Here is a 23,909-nt window from a genome sequence, read left to right on the forward strand (position 1 = left end):
TCTGAGAGAGAAGAGAGGAGGATTCGTCATCTTTTCTCTACACAATGCAATTGTTCCCCGCAACGTTCACCAGTCACTGTGTTATTAATGAGGCTGCCTTGCAGAACATACATTTTTCTCTTTCAGCTGGCTCGCCATCTCTGGAAACTTTTTTTTTTTCTGGAGCTATTTGTCCCTCCTCCTCTCCACCACCATCACCACTACTATGCCCCCCCCCCTTTTTTTTTTTTTTTGAAGCAGCATTCGGTGTCACTGTGCTTTCCGGAGAGACATGCAGTTCAGGGGTTCTGTTGTGTGAGGAAGAGTTTTGTTTTGACACCAACAAAGAGGAGTAACTTTTGTCCTTCAGTTAGTTAGGATCTTTGGCACGCTAACTCCATTGTAGCAGCGGGGGAATAAAGAATGCTTCTGCTCGTATTTGACATTGATGAAGTTGATGTGCCAACATTGCTATTGAAAACAAGCTTGTTTTTGCCATTTTCACAGGTATAAAAAGAAAAAAAAAGTTATTATCATTTGCGTTCAGCCCTTAACCTTTCTCATGTCAGCCAGGATAACCTTTAACTTTCAAACAGCAAAGGCAATCAACCACTTTTTCAGAACATATAAGCATTTAAACTTACAATTATAAGAGCTTTTTTTGACATTTGAATGAAACACACTCGACATGAAAAGCACTTAATTATGTTATTTGACACTCACCGTTGTGTCCTGAAAATTACAGAAGTATTTCAAGCTATGAAAGTGCATTCAAGGTTAAACTGGCAACTCCTGAAACGCCAGTAAGTTTCCACCTATGCTGCATTTCTGTCATTATTTGGCCCCCACTGTCAAGCATTCAGTGTTATTTTTTCTCATGCTAGCACCTAGTTTCTTGGTGCGGGTAGCAGAATTTGATATTATTTGAGGCTTATTCCTAATCATCCAGACGGTAAATATTGCACACTTCTCTTGCGGTGGCCTAATAGGCATGTAACTTTATAGGCAAACATGTGAAGTGGTATTCCTCCCGTGACTGGGAGCTTAGAGAGAGTGCCAGGCACTCCCTGAAGATGAAAGACTTGTCAGATGGCACTGTCTAGCTCCGCTCAGACCCTTATGAGAAACAGACCTTCTGAAGAGGCTAAGTGTCCAATCTCCTGTGAGTAAGAACAGTAATAGAGCCCAATCATCAGTAAATGGGAGACTATTTCAGAACCAGAAGCGCTGCTCTCCTCATGTTTTGGCATTGTCCCTTGTTGAAACGTACACCATTGCCATCCCTCACCATGCAGATTATTGCTATTATTACCACTTCATAAATCCCCTCTTTTCACATGATTGATGATTTTCCACTGTGCGCTTAACATGGTCTCCTTTTTTTAAGAACATTTGCTTTCTTTTTGTGAAGTTTTTCAGCAATGTCCATTTGGCCGTCCATCTTCTCTGCTGAATTTGCATGCAGCCTTGATAATCTTCCCCGTCGTCTATCCTCGCCCAGTCCACATTCCCTAATGATGAAATGAATTACACCGTCTATTGTCAGAGTGCTTTAATCATATTAGCTTCTGCTAAAATCACAGAGCATTGTTCAGGGCCCCAGACAAAAGAAGACACATCTAAGGTACAATGGACCTTGGATCTCTCTCAGTGAATTACATTAATTCTAAATAACGTCGTGTTAAGCTGCCTGTCCGATAGAGGTAGTAAAAGAGGTTTGACTGTAATGGCATTTGCACCTTCATCATCACTCCTAATAAGAGAGCAGTGTGCTGATAAATATTCTCTGACATGGCGAGGGGAGGTTTTCTTTTTCTTTTTTTCAACCTTGTAATGGATTCATCACATCTGCCTGTCTTATTTCAGGGATGATTATTGTATCAATTGTGCTACATCTGTTTTAGATGATTTTACAATCAAAATGAATAGCAAAAAAAGACATGAGGAGTTAATTAAAAGTGTAATTAAAGTGTGCAAATGTAATAAGTTTAAAGACCCACATTCATCCAACCTACTGGCTCTCAGCCAAGGTGAAAACCTAATAATGTGTGCAGTATGGTCGACAGTATGTGGACACTCTCAGTCTGAGCTATTTTATATGGGTTGACCTTGGGCTCTTTAGTTTAAAGTACAGGATGAAGCTGTGCTAATAGCACCCATGAGTCTGTCACAGCCAGTCTGTAAAACTCAGTATAGAAGCAGTTGATTTCACTTGAAGCTGTTTATTTTCTTTTTTTTATCCCCATTTTTTAACCCATTTTCAAAACTGGACTCATGCATCCTCCTATACATGTAAGCAGACCGCTTCTTGTCATCACAGTGTCCTCTGCGGGAATTGAACCCTGGACCATCTAGCTAGCTTCTGAGGCGACAGCGCTTCCATTGTGCCACCGTGCCCCTGAAGCTGTCTATTTTATAATTTCTTTTCTTTTTTTTATCCCTTTATTTGGGCCTGAGCCCAGAGGTACTCCGGGGCGAAGACCCTATTATGTTTTATTTTCTTACGACAACTTGGAAACTGACAGTTTTAAAGTTCAGAAAAAAATTGCTATGGGAGAACAACGTTGTCCTCTGCTTATCCGGTTGGTCCGGGTTACGGGGGCAGCAGCTTCAGCATGGAAGCCCAGACTGTTCTCTCCCCAGCCACGTCCACCAGCTCTTCTGGGGGAATTCCGAGGCATTCCCAGGCCAGCCGAGAGATATAATCCCTCCAGCATGTCCTAGGTCGGCCTCAAGTCCTCCTCCTGGTTGGGCATGCCTGGAGCACCTCCCGAGCATCCTAGCGAGGGGGACAAGCTGATCCATGTTTCCACGGCTGGGACGAAAACCACACTGCTCCTCCTCAATCTGAGGTTCGACTATCGCCCTGACCCCCCCCTCCAGAACCCTGGCATAGACCTTTCCAGGGAGGCTGAGGAGTGTGATCCCCTGATAGTTGGAACACACCCTCTGGTCCCCTTTGTTAAAGATGGGGACCACCACCCCGGTCTGCCACTCCAAAGGCACCATCCCCGATGTCCACACAATGTTGCAGAGCTGTGTCAGCCAAGACAGCCACACAACATCCAGAGCCTTGACATACCCAGGGCAGATCTCATCCACCCCTGCAGCTCTGCCACCGTGGAGTTGCTTAACTGCCTCACCGACTTCTGCCCTGGAGATGACAACCCCCCCCAAACACTCCACAAATTCTGTGTCCTCCATGGAAAACGTGTTGGTGGTATTGAGGAATTCCTCAAAGTATTCCTTCCACTGCCCAATTATCTCCCCAGTTGACATCAGCAGCCTCCCGTCCCCACTGTAAACAGTGTGGGCAAGTTGCCGCCTTCCCCCCCTAAGGCAGTGGTTCTCAAACTTTTTCTGTCATTCCTCCCTTTGGAAGAAGAAAAATTTTCATTCCCCCCCACGCCAAATTTTTGGACAAAATAGGTCATGTTTAACTTTATTGACCTATTAAAAATTACAAACATTCCTTTAGTTTTTTAGAACTAGAAAAAATGAAATAAAATGTGTTTCATCCCTGTCAAATATCTCTCCATTTTAAAAACAGACCTGACAACAGTTGCTATGAAAGAGGTTTAAAGCGCGCTTTGGTTCTGCCGTGAAAAAAATTCCGACGTCCAAAGATTAGTTCCCCCCCCCCCCCGGACTAATGTTTGGACGTCGGAATTTTTTTCACGGCGGAACCATAAACGAAGCGAAAGGTGAGGGGGGAAATAATGTTTGGACGTCGGGTCACTTGCGCCCCCCCCGGGATGCCTCCACGCCCCCCCCCCCCCCCCGGGGGGGGGCGCCATACACTTTGAGAAACGCTGCCCTAAGGTGACAGACGGTTTGCCAAACCCTTTTAGGAACCAATAGTCATTCTTCATGGCCTCACCGAACACCTCCCAGAGTCCAAGTCGGGGCACCATCCAGCACCCTTCCCAAAGACTCTAAAAAGGGTGGGTATTCTGAATTGCAGTTCAGCGCATAAGCGCAGACAACAGTCAGGACCTATTCCCTGACCTGATGGCGCAGGGAAGCAACCCTTGCGTCCACCGGGGTGAACCCCAACATACAGGCAGAGAGTCTGGGGGCTACATAAAAGCCCACCCTGGCCGTCCGCCTCTCACCCAGAGCAACTCCAGCGAAGGAGAGAGTCCAACCCCTCTCAAGGACTTGGGTTCCAGACCCAGAGCTATGCATTGAGGTGAGGCCAACTATATCTAGCCTCTTCCTCCAGCTCCTGCTCCTTCCCTGCCAGAGAGGTAACATTCCATGTCCCAAAAGCCAGCTCCCATGCCAGGGGATCAGACAGCGAAGGCCCCCGCCTTGAACTGCTGCCCAAACCACAGAGCACAGGACCCTTCAGGTTCCTCCTACAGGTGGTGGGTCCACAGGAGGACGGGTCCATGTATCCCTTTTGGGCTGGGCCTGGCCGGGCCCCATGGACGAAGGCCCAGCCACCGGGTGCTCGCCATTGGGCCCCTACCCCATTGTACAAAATTTTCATACATGCTGGTGTTCATTTTTTTTGAAAAACTGTAAATGCACAAAAGTGGAGACTGCAAACTTGAATAAGCTCTCACATGGATCATCTTAAAATCTGGCTCATCTTTGTTTTTGTTTCCATCATAACAACACACAACATGGTCCAATACTGGCTGATACTTACTACTTGTCTAACCTAAATAATTCCTCAAGACTGCTTTACATTTTTCAATGACAGATGGCTTCCTCTTCTTTTTTTTACAATACATTCATGTGTATTGTTCCCTCTGCTGCCATCCTCTGATGACATTAGCCTGTTTTATTCCCTTCAAGTTTCTAGAAAACACCTTGTGTTTTAGTTTTTTCCATCTTTTGTCCTCTTGACATTTAAATAAAAAGACAACGATTGATGAAACAATATCTCATGCGATTTACAGTGCCTTTTTTGAAAGTGTGTGGAAAGTAATCAGCTACTTATTTGCAAGATCAGTTCACTATTGCTTTTGTTCTTTCCAAAGGATTTGATACATTTTTTTGAAACAAAAATAAATGATCCTTTAAGGGAGATCTAAGCCCACAGAAATATTACTTCAAACACACCAGTGTGAATAAATTTGCAAAAAAAACATTTACGAAATGTAAAAAAGAAAGCATTGTTATCCTGCAGTTTGAGGTTGAGTTGTGGCAATTCGGAATCTGTGATATAGACCTATAAATATCTGTGATTTGAAATACAATGGTATTTGAGACAATAATATGACATAGCAATAATATCATTTGGTAAAAATGCTTTCCTTTTTCAACCCTGAGAAAGCCAGCTTTATTTTTTTTTTTTTCCTCAGTTAGATTAGGAAAAAAAATTGACTGGCCTGCACAGATCCCTGACCCTAACCTCATCCAACACTGTTGTGATGGTCTGGAATGCGGACTGCTGCCTTGTTGCCAGCAACAGTGTTGGAGCTCTGTTATGTGCTTGTGGCTGAATGAGAGAAAATCCCTGCAGCCGGATTCCAAAATCTGGTTAAACGCCTGAAACCAGAAGAGCAGAGACCACTAGAGCAGCAGATTTTCAACAATTGCTTTTTTTGCATATGTGTAATATTATTAATACATTTCCACACCTTAAGTTTCCTCGTCTATTTCCAAATTCTGATCAGTTAATTCATATATAATGTATATAAATATATATATTTGTGTGTGTGTGTGTGTGCGTGCGTGTGTGTGTGTGTGTGGCCATGGGCACAAGGTCTTACACACACTCACACATTAACAACACTGAGACACACTCATACATGCAGTTAAGCACCAGCTATGGCTGTTAAGGGATTGCTAAACGATTGGACAAGTCCTTAATTCAATCATTTCTACTGGGTACTAGCCCACCCCCGTCGTTGTTCATTGATGAAGGCGCTTTAAGGAGAGAAATATTTAGCATATCTGACTAAATGGTCCTAACAAGCCCCAGCCTGCACTGTGTTAAAAATTAATAAATAATACAAGAGTAGAAAGTGTGATGTTTCCTCTCTTGAACTGATGATGGCATGCACTTTATGTAAATTGGTGTCTGGGGACAACAAATTCCCTCTTAATACATATGCAGGCTTCATAAGACAGAGCTAGAGAAGAGAGAGAGACCTGGAGATAGAAGGGTTAGATGAGATGAGCAAGAAGAAATGGAAGGAAGGAAAATCGAGGTGATAAACAGGAAGTCAGCGCAAAATTGGTTGTGTGCAAATTTTCTGTTCATAAAATCAATTAATGGAAGGTCTGATTCTACTAATATTAATAAAAGACATACATAATTGTTTAGTTTACACACCTGAAACCATCTGAAGCAAATTGCTTTCTTGTAATCATTTTTTACGTCAATTATTTAAATCAAACTACATGCTGTTTTATTTTCCTCTGATTCTAACTCTTGTTATAATTAGCTTGTAATGCAGATTATTGTTTATGAACTCAACTGGAGGTAAACTATGGCAAAATGATAGACATTGAAAGAGACTACAAAGCAACATATGATTTTGTACATATATTATGACATTGACATGCAGTCAAGATTGTAAAAAAACAAAGACATAAACAAAGCAGAAATGGCATGAACCATGAAAACATGTGCCAATCAATTATATGATAAAAATACCACAATTAATTGATCTTACTCATTACCAGTATCCATTTAGCATCATTTCCTTTCTCTTCTGCTCTTTAAAGACTTAAATTTTCAATAGGAACCAGTGAGCTTAGACTGTAGCATCACAGACAAGGTGAAAAAGTCTGAAGAGATTTCGCTGTAAACTGCACCATGGTAGATGAATATTAGGTCACCATTTTGCTCTTTGCTTGAGCAATCTATTGAATGCTGCCTAGTGCACATAGGATTTTCAAATCTTTATGGATTTTTAAAATATTGACAACCACAGACAAAATGACAGATATAGACAGATTTTCAATGTTTAATCATGAGAAAGCAAACACTAGGTCAGGTCACGTTTATGCATAAAGCATATTTCATATAAGGCAAGGCAAGGCAAGGCAAGGCAAATTTATTTGTATAGCACCATTCATACACAGGGCAATTCATAGTGCTTTACAGAGGGAATGAGAAATTGAAAGTTAGAATCAGTTTAAAATCGAAAACATGAATTAAAACATTCAAAAATCATTTAAAATCAATTCGACAGCAGACAAATCAATATTAAATATAAGCATAGATTCAATGTGCTTCGAAAAATAAGATAAAAATAAATACAAATAAAAATGAAAAGTAAATGTCACAAAATACAAAATCATGTAGAATAAAAAAAACATGTTACAAAAATAAAAAAAATAAAAACATACAATTAAACATAAAATGTAATTAACAGTTTTTTTAACTACACAAATTAATAACAGCGTAATTACATACTAAGTATTCATCATACACAAGAAGTGGCGATTCCAGAGACCGCCATTATGGATCTGACAGTGAACTTGACCTTTAACAGCTAAAACTTTTGCAGATCACCATTGATTATTAACACTTTATTTGAATACATCTCCTCAAGGCCTGCATGACCTATCTAGTCCAGTTGAGGTGACAGTGACATTTGACCTCCAAAATCTGTTGAGCTCATCGTTGAATCCTGGTGGATATCTGAGACAAATTTGAAGCAACTCCCTTCCTTGGATGGAAAGAATAGGAAGTACAGATGGACTGAGGGGCAACCTGCAAATGATGCCTCCAATCTATGGCTGTCAATGTTGAGAAGGCATAAAAACAAACATGGAGGCAGAAAGTCGTTCTTGGTCACATAAAAGATAGAGGAAAAAGAGCAAAAACACAGACTGAAATCTAGGCTGAGAGAGCAGAATGATCATGGCCTCTATATTTTGCAGTGTGAACTGGAGCTCTATCATTGGTTGCTAATAGGGCTAGTACTAACTATTGCTAACATTCAACTGATGAGTTCCCCACTATCCCTTTGACTGCAGAATTTCAGTCATTTGAGATTAGGGAGACTGATCTAGTCTGGAAAATTCAAATTACATCTGTAAAACTCTCACTCTCCAGGATCATATGCTTTTAGGTCAGCCTTAAATTGGGAATGCAATTGTCAAAAGGGGCAAATCAGACCTCAAATCAGACTGATAATCCTGTTGTGTACCCAATTAAAGCAAATAGACATTTCAGACATAATAATAGCAGTATTTTGTGTATGCATGAAGGGAATTTCACTCGTGGCTATTTTGAGTTTATTTCATCACAATACATGTATATATAAATAAAAGGGGGAAAAATACACCTTACCATAAAAAAGCCAATAGATTGATCATTTACGGAAATGTCCTGAAAGTATGTAATGTGTAACTAGGCGAATGTAGATAACCACAAAAATGGTAAAATGAAGTTATCCATGCTGTAGAGAAGAAACCAGCAGTACACAGGCACACAAACATGCACACATACTCTACATACATAAACATGTACACTTGCTCCTTATTGTTGTCTCCACTCCCCTCCAAAACCCCACTCTCCCCACCACACGCTCTCTCTGAGGAAGTTTTGAATCCTGTCATTCCGACTCAGAGTTCAGCACATCTTTCATGTGTGCCTCGACAGCGGGCCTCTCCTCCTTTTGTATTGTTTTATTATTTATGCATAGGGAGGGGCTGGTGGCAGTGGTGGTGGTGGCAGAGCATCTTAGGCATAAGCAGCCGCAGCATTAGGACAGATGGGGGTGGGGTGGGGGGGTCTAATTCATATTCTGTTTCAGCAACATCTTAGCGAGCAGAAGAGTTCAAACATTTTCCAAGCAAATGCGGAGAGAGGAGGGGAATGAAAGGGAAATGTGAGAAGCGAGTGAGGACAAGACACAGGGGTAGGTGTGTGTGCATGTGGATGTGTGTTATCTTGCATGCACTTGTCCATGTGTGTGTGTGTGTGTGTATATATATATATATATATATATATATATATATATATATATATATGAATTATAAATATAAATTATGTGTCCAGGAGGGGACACAAAAAATGAGGGATCTTACAAAATTAATAAATAAAAGTGAAAGACTGAAATAAAACATAAAGGAAAGAATGGAATGTCAATAAAAACAAAGAAAAAATAATCTTCTCTGTGTAAAGTAATTCAAAATTGTTTTTGGATACTTTATAAATCAGGACCGTTAAAGATCTGTAAAGTATGACTGCAAAAACTGTAGCTTAAATTATGTTGCTGTTTGAAATAATTGGGAACACCTGAGGAAAACTAATGTTCATACAATAGCTCTGTGACTGAGAAAAACAAAAACCTTTGTGGGCATTATGATGTTGAAGGCAGTTATTCATGTTAATTTTGAACTTTATAGACAGAGAGGTGTTACTAATATCCTGCCAATCTCCTTTATATGAATTTGGGTCAAGAAAATATTAAAATACTGTAAACTAGAAAACCCTCAGCCCTTGCATACCTCCGCCTAGACGAGCCAAACCCATTGTGGCAATGAACAGGCCCTGTGTGCGAGTGTATGGAGAGAGGGAGATGAAACTTGATGATATTTGGAATCTGCATGAAGAATCAGACTAATGAATGCACTTTGGTGCAACTATTACTTCCTGCATCCATTAGGTGGCGCTCAAGAATGCATGCTTAATACATATTAAGTTACTGCGCAGCGCATGAAGACAACACAGTGTCATTTTGATATCAGCGAATCATATTTGTTACATCAGGCTTACTTAAAGTCACGACTAGGTGGTGCAATGATTTGAATTCAGCTTCAGGGCGGGACTCTTCGCAACTATGTGAAGGTTGGGAAAATATCCCACCATGTAGAGTATAGTTACATTTCTCCATCCTATGACAAAATATTGACATTGGCAACCTCTTATCTGAAGAAGCACCAATTCAAATTCATTATTTCGTCACATTCAGCTTTGTCAGAGAAATATCCACGCGATCTGCTTAGGATGCATCAAATTTTCATACATTTTCCACCATTTTTGCATCCAGGTGTATTCCATAAGGAGATTAAGTCCTGTTCAGTACATGGCTCTGTTGACAAACATTACCTGGATTACTTAATCCTCACTGTCATTTAAACATCTATATTGGTTGAAAGAGATGTGTATCTACTCTATGCAGTTCTATTTTCAGTTGCTTGCTCATTTGTCTGTTTGCTTCCATTTTCTTGCACTATCCAATGTATGTCACAAAATTCATTACATTTTACAACAAACATTATTTAATGCTATGGAATATTACAGATTTTCATTTGCAACCACACAACTGGAAACCACATATTGTTGCCCTGCTCCATCCTGTCATCGGTTAAAACCAGGCTGTGCACTGCAGTGAACCTCGTCACTTCTCATACTTGAGCTGTACTCTGGGCCAGTTTAGGCTACACTTAACTAAAGCTGATGCCTGCTGTGGCCTCGGGGTTCCCCTGTCTATGCCAGCCATATCAATAGTCACCAGAGTTGGGCTCAGCTCTGACACTGTGCTGGAGACTATCGCACCACCGCCTTAACACCCAAACCATCCAGGCCAATCACAATCAGTGGAAGTATTTAGTGTGTGTGTGTGTGTGTGTGTGTGTGTGTGTGTGTGTGTGTGTGTGTGTGTGTGAGTTGGTTTGTGTGTGTGTTTGTCTTTGTTTGTGTGTGTGTGTTTGTGTTTGCGTTACCCCACTCTTTCTCCACATCTTCAATACATGCCCTTGAGCATGTGCAAAATGTCTCAGTATCAAAGAGTGATGATTGAACTGAAAACATACTCCACTCAGAGAAAAATAAGCCCTAAGTGTGTTTGTGTGTACGTGTGAATCTGAGTGTGAGTGTCTGTTTATGTACTATTAGTGTATATGTTTGTTTGAGAATCTGATGTGTGTATTTTTAACAGGAAATATGTGTATTTCACTGAAGGAATATGTTCCTCACAATTGGAGTACTCAACAGCAGGGGTTCCCAACAATTTTTACTACAAGGACAAGACAGTGGCTGTCATATTTATGATGGCTTACTGTGGTAGTGGTGGTGGTGGTGGTGGGGTGAAACACCTCATGGCAATTTCCTACTAATATCATGTTAAGATATACAGAATGAAGTTTAGAAAATAATGCAACCAAAACTACTGCACAAAGCATATGGGAGCAGGGCTGAAAATACTGCAGCACACAGATATGTGAGGGAACAAATTAAATGGTGTCCACTCCTTCCTTATCGTCGGGTCCTATGCAGAGGAGAAGTATTTCTCACAGTGTGCTGATTGTGAGGTGCAGGCAGGAGGTCTCTCATCAGAGCCGTCAGGTACGGGAATCTCCTCTGTTCAGTATACTCAATGTATGTGTACATCCATCCACCCTCTCGCTTCCAACTGAGTTTTTGCATCCCATTAGTAAATGACCTAAAGCTTGCAATTGGTCCAAGGCCCAGTAGGCATCCCAGCCTGCACTGCAGCATATTTATGGGGTCTGACATGCTTTGGGGGGGACAGATCCTTTGTGATGTTTTGGGTAAGGGGCTAGACAATGCATATAAATTAATGTGACGACAGGTCCCCATGAAGACAGTACCACCCACTCTGTGTGTGTGTGTGTGTGTTTGTGTGTGTGTGTGTGTGTGTGTGTGTGTGTGTGTGTGTGTATGTGTGCATATGTGTGTGCATGTGTGTTTGAGTGTGAGAGACCACTGTAAAAACAAATAGAGACAGAGAGATATTTGCTGAGATGTATTGAATTTCAATAAAAGTCCAATGAGGAGTATGAGGCTTGGGCGATTTTTCAATCTCTCATTGCGCCATCTTGAATTAGTTGTGGTACACTCCATTTTCACCAGGCTCAGCTAATCAGATCTCTCTGTGTCCCCTGGGCCTTCTCTCATTTGGTATGTCCCATGAGTCATGTGCCAATCAAATTGCCCATCAATGTGTGGTTCCTTCTCTCTCACACACGCACATGCACATACTTTCTGTCTCACATTAAAACATTTCATTAAATTGTGCTATAAAAAGTTACTGAAGCTGAACAGTGACTTGTGATGATATCTGAGTGAGTTAAATCCAATGATGATCTTCCTGTTTTAGACTCACTTTTTGGGTTACATGGCCTGTTACTTGTTAATATGAAATCCTTTCAGATGCCATACTGTAAGACAACAGGAACCTTGTGAAACTAAAGGACATGACCAGCAGCTGTCACTTATGAATAGATAGTGGCAGGCATTGTGTGCAATGTGATACTGATCGTATACTCAAAATGTAAACTGCAAAAAATATGAAATGTGTATTCATAAAAGTAATGATTACATCAATTACCACTCAGACACGATGCAGACAGACTGTTTGGACTATGATTATTAAGCTGTGCTCACTTCTGTGCTATTCTGTCAAGTTTAGGGGCTACTTTGATAAAAAGTATATTCCTCCTTTAAATACTTTCAAGTAGGTGTCTTGAGCACTCCAAGACCTATATCCCCTCCAACAGTACTTTTTTCCCATTCTAGAATGTATGACGAGTCAGCCGCATCCAATAGAGCACATGTAGCTTGAAGCTAACGGCAACTGATCACTAACAGTAGGACTGCATTTACAGACTCCTGTGGCTTACTGAGCATACTTACTCTGTGTATCAGAGTCCTGGAAAGGAAATTGGTTTTTGGTTGATCATAAGCAAGAAAATCATGTCCAATCGCAGCCATAGTTTTGTAAGATATGTCAAAGGCAAAATTGAGATCCTGCCGAAGTAAAGTGGCTAAATTACCAGATTGTGTTTTTTGGAAAGTTTCTATGTAACATTTTTAACTTAACATTAAAATGACTTTTCAAACAATAAAATTCAGGCGGCACGGTGGTGCAGTGGTTAGCACTGTCGCCTCACGGCAAGAAGGTTCCAGGTTTGAGTCCCGGCCCAGGCACTGGATCGTTCTGTGTGGAGTTTGCATGTTCTCCCTGTGCCTGAGTGGGTTCTCTCCAGGTACTCTGGCTTCTTCCCACCGTCCAAAGACATGCAAATGGGGATTAGGCTAATTGGATATTCTAAACTGACTGTAGGTAAGAATGGGAGTGTGAATGGTTGTCTGTCTGTATATGTTGGCCCTGCAATGGACTGGCGACCTGTCAGGGTGTACTGAAAGCCGCTGGGATAGGCTTCAGCCCCCCTGCGACCCTTAACAGGAATAAGTGGAAAAAAATGGATGGATGGACAATAAAATTCAGATGCAACAGTGATATTCATTTAGCAACAATTATTTCACGTTAGCCAGAAATGTTTTCCACAGACCTGGTGGAAAAAACAAAGCTGTGACTTTACATTTTCTTTGCAGAGTTTCTCCATTTGTATAACTGGACTCCAACACAGTATGCACAACAAAGTAACCACACTGAGTGATTAATCATTTTTCAAAGCATTACATTGGAACTCTGAAGATCTGCTGTCTTCAGTCTCACTGCACATCATGAGTTACAACTATCTGATTCACACAACCAAACCACTCTCTGAAACCAAGCCACTGGAGACCATAATCTTTCTGGCCTGAACAGATTCAGTCTGTCCTGCCTGTTTCCTCTGATTCAGCTGCACTTTGTTGAAGAAAGTCAGAATCCCCATTATATATCAAGTGGTACACAAATGAGTCTTAAAAACTTTAAATATAGTTGCACTTTTTTGAACATCCAGATCCCTTGTCTCAAAGTCAGCGGGATTTTTGAGTGGGTTCTTGGTCAAATGTGGTTCACACTAGCGTACTGCAAATTTTAACAGAATAAAAAAATGTCATCAAATACTGTACAGTACTTCACTTGTGAATACAAAAATTTAAGGCATCCTGATACCCTGATGAAGACTTCTTGAGGGTCTAAACATGTCTGTGATTATCTACATATTTCAAAAAAGGATTCTTAACTTAAATCAGAATGCCTGATCTTTTAAGACTGCCTCCTTACCTTAACTTTTTTTTTAAACTTTTGAAGCATCCTTGTACCTTAAACTTTATGGCATTTGTTTTGATTTGATTTGAAAAATGGCGACTGTAAACAAGTGGCTATTACACTGACGGCAGAATTGGTGTAACGGGTTGTGATGTTGAAGTATTGCATCTGAGCTGTTGTTTATGCATAGAAAAATGCTAGCTTCAAACTGCTAACTCTTGCATTTAGACTTAGAAAATATAACTTAAAAAAAAGTGGTGTTAATTTTTAAAGATAATCTTTATGAACAGAGCTGTCTAATTCTAAATAAAGCCGTCTATCATCATGATGCATTGATTGAAACTCCATCTACAAACTTCCATTGGTTTTTGGTTGAGGGAACCATGGTAATGCCAACTCCTGAGCTGGCCTGCAAAAGCATATCTGCGGCATTCTTTTACAATAGATTAGTTCATGGCTCCAGTGACCAACAGAGCATGTCATCTGATTCAATCCTGGCCACAAAACATTCTCAAAAAATCATAAAATATAACCCACTCAAAAAACTTCAGCACAAAATGTTCATTGCCGGAGAAATAAGAAAGGATCCTGAAATTGTCTTCCAACTTAATCGCCAGGCTGAACAGTTTTTTACAAACCAGCCTTGAATTTTTTGACAGAAAGATGACATGAAATGGCCGCGAATTCAAATTATCTGCAGTTTGGCTAATATTGTCTTTCTTTCTTTTGTATTTAATAAGGGCATCAAATGTAAATTTGTAGCTCCTTATTTGTGTATCGGGTGGACACTGGGGGATGATACATTCATTTAAGTGTTTATTTAGACAAATACTGCAGTTGAAGAAGGGTTGTTTATTGTTTGTGATATAACATATAACCATTATGAAATACTAGACATGGCTGTCCATCACATATTTTAAGAAATAATAGTTTGCAAGAAATAAAACAAAGAAAAGTCTAAATATAGTTACCTGAATTTCCTTTTATTTAATATTAATACCACACAGCCTCTGACAAGCATGTTTCTTGGAGACAGAATTCCACAATATTCTTGTAAAGTATTATAATAACTTTGAGGGGGTGATTAATGTCTCACCTCGCACTGTTCCAATAGTTTCAGATTAATTCCTGGTCTATTATAATTTCAGAGATAAAGAAAAAAATTCTCTACAATTATACTGTTGGAGGGAACAATGTCCCATTTGGGATTTTAAGCCATTTACACAGATGATTCCAATAATGCCATGCAAATAGAATTTAATTCAAAGTTAATTCACCCGCATTACTTTTTAATAAAGAAATGATAAATTATAATCTCTTCTGCAATTTAATCTATTTATGCTGCCTCCGTTGCTGAAAAGTGTCCACTGCTTGTCGTTCCATTAACTGGGAGGAAGAGGTGGAAAAAAAGAGGAAGAAAGAAAGAGAGCAAAGAAAGAAATTTGGGGGGGGGGGTAGCAGGTAAATGTGTTATCTCAGCGACGGACTGTGTTTGAGAAAGAAATAAAGGGTGTAATGAATTGATTTCATATTTAGTCTCAGGCGTGTCTATACACATAGATCTCTAGTGGTCTTTCAGTGCCGGTAGCCTGCAGTATTTTCTTTCCTTTCATTAAGGTAGAGATTCTGCCCTTTGATAGCGTTATCGATTCTGCCTCCAAACACTGTGGCACCCCTGTGAAGTTGCTCTTCAGGTGTAAAAAAATAAATAAAATAAAATAAAGGAGACGAAGAAGCTATTTGTCTTTCATTTTATCATGTACCAGGGTGTTGGTGTTTCACAAAACCGTTTTACTAACCAATCAACTCTTTTCCTCACTCTTTGTTCTTTCTTTCTTTTATTCAATTCAAGAGTTGCAGATGTATTCCAGGCTGCTGTTATTTCACCAGACTCAAATGTATACTTAAACCATTGTGTTTCCCTCCCCCGTCCCCTTGTTTAAATTCTATCGCTCTTTCAATCTGCTCCAAATGTGTATGAAGAGGTGTTCAGCTTAAGTCCAAATTTGACCTTGACGTTTTTATCATTATAATTGAGAGCAAATATCAAGTGAATATTGGCTTCTTCTAATCCAATACGTCGGTGACCTACATCTAATAATTCATCACCTTCACTGAACAATATCTTCTCTGTCCTCAGTCACGGCACCACTTTGTCCCCAGAAGGAAGATGGTGTAGATGTTAAATCAGAGATGATCCATAGACACTTCTGCCTTAAATATGTGCTCATCTACAAAGTCCTAAATTTTAGGTGCTACTTAAAATAGTTTCCATTTGAAAAATGCAAAATCAATGAAATGCAGGGTTATCTATTTATTCCTGAGTGCAAACACCATGTAAGTTAGCTTTAGTTGGGCTCACAAAAAGTTAACAGGTTTGGACTCAAAATAATATTCGTCAAACATGGTCAAGATTCACAGCGGCCCAGAAGGCTCCATATTTATTTTGTATCTTATTGTGTCCTGTATTTCTTCCCTGGCCTGCACATCTTTCTTGTATTAGAAACACTTTAATGTAACATATAAGGTTTCAGCTATTTAAGTGATCTATGGCACTCAGAGGTTGGCATGTGGCGCTATGTGTGCACCGTGTGTTTGGGGTTTGTTTCGTGTCATTTTGGTATTCAGAGGGTATGTAACCAAAACTCGAACTACTGTGCACAGCGCAAAGAGGCAATCCTTTTACCCCTAATTATTTACAAATGTGTTTCGGGTGTGATATCACTCAAATCAATCAGAGTGCCTCTTGTCATTCCCTTTAAAGCCCATGATGCGCCAGGTCTTTGTGTGCTGCTACATCAGCGGCACAGACGTTTATAGTTGGGAGAAGATAACGCTTCTCATCTGAAGTAACGGACCTCCTCGTGTGCAAGGTGAAGGGACATAGGCACATCTTATGTTTTTTATAAGGGAGCAGCTGGTATCCACCAAAGCCATCAGAGTTGAGGCCAACCTGAGAGGAGGTGGTGGCCAATGTTCCCATGTTGTCAGGCATCGATAGAATGACATTGCAATGCCGCATATCTGCTCAACTCATTACTTTACCCTTTAAATCGCAAGTAACAAATAATGCTATTGACCAAAGACCAGCCTCTTCTTGGTCCATGGCACAAACATTTTATGGTATCCCAAAATAGCAATACCCCATGGTTGGATCAGGCCACGCCTGAATAACATACTTTAGCACATGCCTGTGCAGATAGAGAGCCAGTTCATTTGTGAATCAAAGGGGAGAGGGCGCTTGGTGTGAAAACTTCACTTGCGACTCACTTGAAACTAGCAATGATGCTTGCACTGCACCATGCTTAAGATAGGGTCCGCAGTGTTTCATTAGAAGTAAATGTATTCAAAGGGTAATATATATTTTTTTTAAAGTGTTATGTATTTATTGTTCACAAAGTTAGATTATTTTGGACAATTTTAGATGATTTTCATAATACTTTTTTCGGGGGCTTTTCCCTTTTTTTCCTCCCAAAATTGTACATTATCAATTAGCCTATTTCCTTGCTGTTCTGTTCGTTACTCCACCCCTTCTTATGATCCAAGAAGCATACATCTATCACGTGCTTCCTCCATTACATGTGGAGTTGGACGTCACCTCTTTTCATTTCACAGTGACTAGCAAGTGGAAGGATAACACTATTTCACCCCATTCTCTGTCCCCTCTGAATATAAGGCCTATTGTGTCTGTAAGGACTCACAACCAAGCTGGAGGCTAACCCTAACACAGAAGCTCAAACCAGCCCCCCCATGTTGCAACATAATAGACCACAAACCCAAATCCAGTACCTGGTCACCAGTATTGTTAGTAATATGTTTAAATTTAACAGCCGTTGGGGCACGTCTCATATATGCCATTAGTTACAGTATGTGAGTAAATGATCTTGCTGCTGTCTTGTAGTTGGGTCCTGTGTCAGAATAGTTCTTAACATGAGAGAAATTTTGTATTATCGAAAATTATAGCAATTGCATTTAGGCATCTTGGTTAATCCAGACATGATAGATGAAACTGAACACCAGAAGAACCTTCTCCGTCCACTTTATCCAGTCAGTTTTAATGAACTCCAGATCTGCTCCTCTGGCCTGCAGCTTTAAATTCTGTGTGAAAAAAAATGGATGCAAAACTTTGCACAAATGGGAACCATCAAACAGCTCAAGGACTTTCAAAACTTAACATGAAACATTCAACTTGGCTAGGCGGCTGAAATGGACACAGGTTGAAAAAAAGATCTTGACATTTATTGCTGGAAAATTGGAAACGTTCAGACTGTATGAGCAGCAAGACACGGAAAAGGTGAATTGTAACAATTTCTCTCTGGCATTAACGGGGAGTCTCTACATGTACTGCTTGCAATCCCCTTTTCATGTCATCTTCTTCTTCCTCAATTTTTATCGCTCTTATCTCTGTTGTTAAAGAGGCAATTAGCATTTGGTCTCTAGCACATATGACTATAGTCATAGTATATACTATATAACTATATATATAACTATATATAAATATATATATATAAAACTATAGTCATAGTTAGCTGTATACAGCTGGGGAGCCTTCAGCATCCATTCGTATCGTACATACACATGGTGCAGCAGTACTGATATTAAAAAAAAAGTTAATATTTTGAAAGAAATTAGAATTATGTGTGTTTCCATCAAGTGGTTTAAGTTGATAAAATACACTAGTTTTGTTGGTGGTTAGTGCTGTAGCCAACTTACCCTAACATGGCTGTGATAAAATGAATAGTTTTTCCAGCAACACACACATTAGTATGTACATATTTTTTTCATGGATTAGCCTGAGGAATATTCTGGTCTGTGCATTGGTCCATATGTATCTCTATTGTTGTTAGTAGCCATGTTATCATGCATTGTTGGGGAAACAGGCAAGACCCCATCGGTGGAAACGGCTGTCACATGAGTTCAGTGTTCATCATCAGAACCTCCTTCATACATGTATTTCTCTTTCCTAATTTTAGCATTAACTCCTTTTTGCATGAGTAAAAGAAAATACATCAAGGGAGTGTGAAACTTTTTTTTTAAACTCAGAGGAATTCTTTTTTTTTTAAGTTTAGCAATTCTATCCCCCAGTTCCAACGTGATACTTCAAGACGTTCATAAAAGCAGGTTGATGTAAATCCAGCTAGTGTTGCTGTGCTTTCATTCTTTAGACAAGGGAACAAAAAGGACAGGAAAGAAAAAAAAAACGCAACTATACCAAGCATGCAATGAAAACTGTGGTGGAGCTGAGATGGAGAGCTATTAGCAGGACCATCCAAATAACTGACATACATGTAGTGGTGATGAATCATCAGGTTCTGATTTCGATAGCTGGCAGATTTAGGCTTTATTCTGACATTTTTTGGCAGTTACAGCACTGACAACTGGTGTTTGAGCCAGATCTGCCTCAAACGTAATGAGCAATGCTTGACCTTGGTCAGATTTCAGCCATGTATCACATAAACCAGTGGTGGAATTTAGGCCACACTCACCTGAGGCATACATGTAAGTGTAGCCATTCAATCGTAACCAATCACAGTGGTTATACTGACCATGTTAGTTACGTGAGACAAGCACATGTCATTGAGACTCAATCGGTCTTTAGTCACAGTATTGTGTTTTTTTTCCCCCTCCGGGCATTTATTTATTTATTTTGTCAGAAACTTTCAAGAGCCGGTTCGGTTTGTTCTGCCTGAACACCCCTGAACCCTGAAGTAGGTAAAGAGTGTTTCAAGCGAGAGTCAACTCCGTCATTCATGGTCAGATGTGGTCCAGAAGAGAGAACTGAATGGAGGACAGATGTGGGCAGCATTTGGGCTAAACTGGACTCCAGATACTGGATGAAGAAAAACTTAAATTGTGAGGTCTAAAATTCAGTGTGGTGAGATAATAACACCTCTCTCCTAAATATATAAGTGTATGCCTTTAATTGTCAATACACACCTCCATTCTGCACAGCCATTTCACATTTATAACATTTAAAATGACTTTGAATTGAATGCACAATTCAAACAGTTATTCACAAACCTTTAAGTATGTGTAATATCTTGCACACTTATCAAGTCTGACAATATGAAAAAAGAAACTAGATATTATGAACAGTCAATGGGATAATAATGTTACAGTAATAACTTTGTTTAACTTCCTACTTCCATGCTATTTGCTGTCAATTTCTGCCCGTTTTGTAGTTCAAAAATCTGTATGGTGCTAAGTGTACAGATTTTCTATTAATAGCAATTCCTTGAAAACAGCATATATGCACACATTAATGCCCCTGGAATGCAGCAGTTCACCAGCCTTCAAAAGACTATATTGACTTTTTTAAGAATTTTTTTTTCAGCTTTCAATTCTGTTCAACGTTTTCTATTTTATTCTATGGAATTAAAGAGAGAAATTAGTAAAATATACCCACAGTTGTAAAAAAAAAAAGAGAAAAAAAAAGAAATATATACTGCCATCTGCGCTAATCACAGCAACTGAGACTATGAAAGAACTTAAACATTTGGCTGATGTATGTGTTAAAGGAAGAGAGAAACATAGCACATGGCAGCCAAACCAAGGACATAAGATCAAACATGATAATGCACGAAAGCTCATTTTCTCAAAGATCCTAATTGATTGGTTGATTATGCTTTCTCTGTTCCTCCATCTCGGTGGGTATTCTTTAATAGCTCCATAATGACACTACTGAGCTGGACGTGTAAGACTCAGCCAATTAGAATAGTAATAGGCTTTAATTAACTAAAAAAAAAGGATTTTCAATAAAAAAGGAGGAGATAGTGAATTTGATTACTCATATTCATTAACTTTTTTTCCCTCCCCCCCTTGCCATCCCTGGAACTTTGCTCCCTTCATTTTTATGAATATTTCATCTTGTGTGAAACATCACAATACATGCGAGCAAAGGCCAGAGACATAACAGCAGAGGAGCCTTTCTTCTGCTCTTATTCAAAGAGCCCTCCTTTGTTTTTGCATAATGAACAAGTCACTGATGGTGGCAGAATATATTTTAATTTGAGGGGTTCTTTTTGTTGTTGTATTGTTTTTTTTGTTGTTGTTTTTTTTGCAGGAGCCTTGCGAGGATGATAGGTTGTTTTAAATCAAAACTTGACAGTGTGAAGACTGTTTAGGAATAAACCAAAGTTTGCTTCTGAAGTGTGTATGTGTCTGACAGAAAGAGACATTGAGTCATGTTGTGCCAGCAGGTGATTGTAACAGTGCATCAATAATTTGCAACAATTTTAACCAACTCCCTCCTCCTCTCTGGCTCTTTTTTCCCCTTGTTGCCTCTCTCTTTCTTGCCTCGGGTCAAGTTAGCACCACTTAAGGACTACAACACTGTGTAGGCTCACCATATGTTTTTTTGTGTCTTTGCAAATACATGTGCCTGTGTGTGTGCACAAGTTTGTGTGTGCGTGTGTGTGTGTGTGTGTGTGTGTACACATATACCTGTTTTGCTTGTTCCCCTACCTGATGCCTCCCATTGCTTGCAGCCAAAGCATGTCAGCTTTTGAGAGACAAAAACAAAAACAGAGGCAAGCAGAGAGGGGACACCAGGTACAGCAGCATGTGAGTGTATGTGTGTATGTGCATGTGTTCATGCTTCAGGCTGCTTCGCCATGAGACAGGGCCAGATGGTCACCCCAGGCAAAGCAGGTTGGGCCTGTTTACCTGCTTCACTCTGGGTCAAGTCAGATTCATTTTCAGCTTAGCCTCAACATGGCTCAAGCATCAGTGCCAAAAAGCCACATTTAACTCTCCTTCTCCTTCTTTCCTCCTCCTTCACCTATTTAAAGCTCAGAAATCTTTGAAAGGCTATATCTTCTGCCTCTGCAGCCTTTTAAAGGTGAACAACACTGAAAGGAACATGTTTTCCAGGCCAAAATATGCTTCCACAGCTTTTGCAAAATAAAAGAAAAAATTGAAAAAGGCAGTACTACTTTGTTGCATTCAGTTATTGTTTTATTCATTTTTTATGTGCTTAAATTGTCTGATTTAATTAAAATGTTGCATTAATAGACTCATATTTTTTTCACCCCAAATGCTATTGTAATTGATATTGTGGAAAGGGACTCTATGTAGTACTGATTATACTAGCGGTTGTAAATATATTGCTTTTAATTTGTCTCTGTAACACGCACAAAAAAATAACAGGGACATGCACAGAACACAAACTGCAAGCAGAAAACCACCCTGGTTTTCTGTTCTGTCTGTCTCACAACACTTGCTCACTTGTCAAGTTTGCTGTTTAGACTGTGGATGGAAATGAGGTATGGTGCATTTTTATAAAACGTCCGCCAAATAGCACTGCCACTAGACCACTAAAAAAGGGTCACATTTTACATGGGATTTTTTGTTGAAAATAAGTTCTGTGTCAAATAAAACGTGACGAGACTCAAAAATGAACACCCTTTTTTAAAATTATTTTTGAAGCCTAAATTCACTCATTAGAAGAACAAAGCTTCCGTTCAACAATGAAAGACCTACACAGCAGATACATGACTTACTCATCACTACCACTACTTCACATTTTTGTTTTTGGCATGATGTTATGGGTCATTTTTTAGATGATTATTATTATTTTTTTAATTTACTGACATGTTTCATGCCATGGAAAAAAAAATACATGTTAAAATGTCTTATTATTTCTTTATTTTCTTTTTTTCTTTCTGTAAAGAGTGGCTGATGTCTCCTCCCTTTTTTTGTACAATTTCAACAACCAGATGTTGGACAGAAAATTTTAAAAAAAAGGTAAGTTAATCATTTTTATCCCTTTTTTTTTCTCATATGACTTTCTGTCAATGATCAATACAGCCAATCCATTGTCATGATTAGTTTTTAGAGTGACCAACCAAAGGAGCACCCTTTTGGCCTGTGAGCACGCATGGTGGAACTCCCTCTCATCATAGCCGCGTATTCTCAAATTTGTTCTGGTTTTCTGCTCAAGAATACTGTTCTGTACTCTCATATCCCTTGAATTGTTAAGAATTGTATGTGCGGATGTTTTGAGAATAATTAAACACCGTATGTGAATAACAGAAAGAGAATCATTGAAATTAAATCAAAACAGCAGGTTAATATTTTACATTAAAGAAAAACTGCATCTGTTATAAACATCATGACCCCGATCCCACTACTCAGGCTTGTGGTAGCAGAAATCCCCCAAATCTCCCGAGGAACTGTCAGTGGTCGAGTAGCAAACGCAGCGAGTGCAAGAGTGTCTAATATTAAATGGCCTCTGCTGTATTGATTCCAACAATATTAAGCAGTTCATAACTAATTTGGTCATTCCTTAACAGTAAACAAAATTCATTTAGATAAAGTTGATCACATGATTTTAAACATGGGAAAATTAATAATGTGTTTCAAGTGAAGGTCTAATCCTCTCTTGGGTGGGTATTTGACAGTTAAGTGAAGTAATAGAGTTCGATACATTTTAAGTAAGATAACATGATCAACATAATTAACTCATTTTAGCATCATGGTCTGTTTTGATTTACATAATAAACACAAACTCATTTTACATGATTTTGTATTAATTTGACTTTCATCCATACCGGGAGCTGTTCAGCTGTGTAACATGCAACTCCCCTCACAGCAGAGAAGCCACCCCCCTCTTTTTTTCTTTTTTTTTTGCTCTCTCTTCCTGCCCCTGTTAACCCCCTGCTGTAGCAGCAGTTGCTGGCACTGTGGCTAAGCATGATGTCCGGCTGTAGCAGTAACAGGTGCCTACATGTTGCCTGCTGGCAACGTGCCGCCACCACCGTGCTGCAGCAGCCATCTTGGCAGCTTGTCTCGCTCTCACACCCAAGCTCGCCAGCTGTAATCTGCCTAATCTCAACAGTCAATTTAGTGGTCATACACAATCATGATAGTCTGCATCACACTTCTGCTGCTGAATGGGGGGAAAGGGCAGAATGTAATGTATTTTATGATTCAGTTAGAGGGTCAGTTTTGGAATCTGCTATCTGATTATGATGCACTCATTTCACACACACACACACACACACACACACACACACACACACACACACACACACACACACACACACA

General features: G+C 39.6%; 1 long non-coding RNA gene across 5 annotated transcripts in view; it reads left to right on the plus strand.

The window, feature by feature from the left end:
* The window catches only part of LOC147247724 (uncharacterized), a 361,363-nt gene extending 338,777 nt beyond the window's left edge, over window positions 1-22,586 (plus strand). For all 5 annotated transcript variants that reach the window (XR_015109542.1, XR_015109538.1, XR_015109539.1 and 2 more), the window contains 2 exons: window positions 21,170-21,198; window positions 22,534-22,586. This is a non-coding gene — a long non-coding RNA (uncharacterized LOC147247724). The remainder of the gene's footprint in view (window positions 1-21,169; window positions 21,199-22,533) is intronic.
* The last annotated feature ends 1,323 nt before the right edge of the window (window positions 22,587-23,909 follow it).

Source organism: Aulostomus chinensis, chromosome 16 (assembly GCF_037954235.1).
Source record: "Aulostomus chinensis isolate RoL2024-O1b breed Wild chromosome 16, RoL_Achi_v1.0, whole genome shotgun sequence".
Lineage (NCBI taxonomy): Eukaryota > Metazoa > Chordata > Actinopteri > Syngnathiformes > Aulostomidae > Aulostomus > Aulostomus chinensis.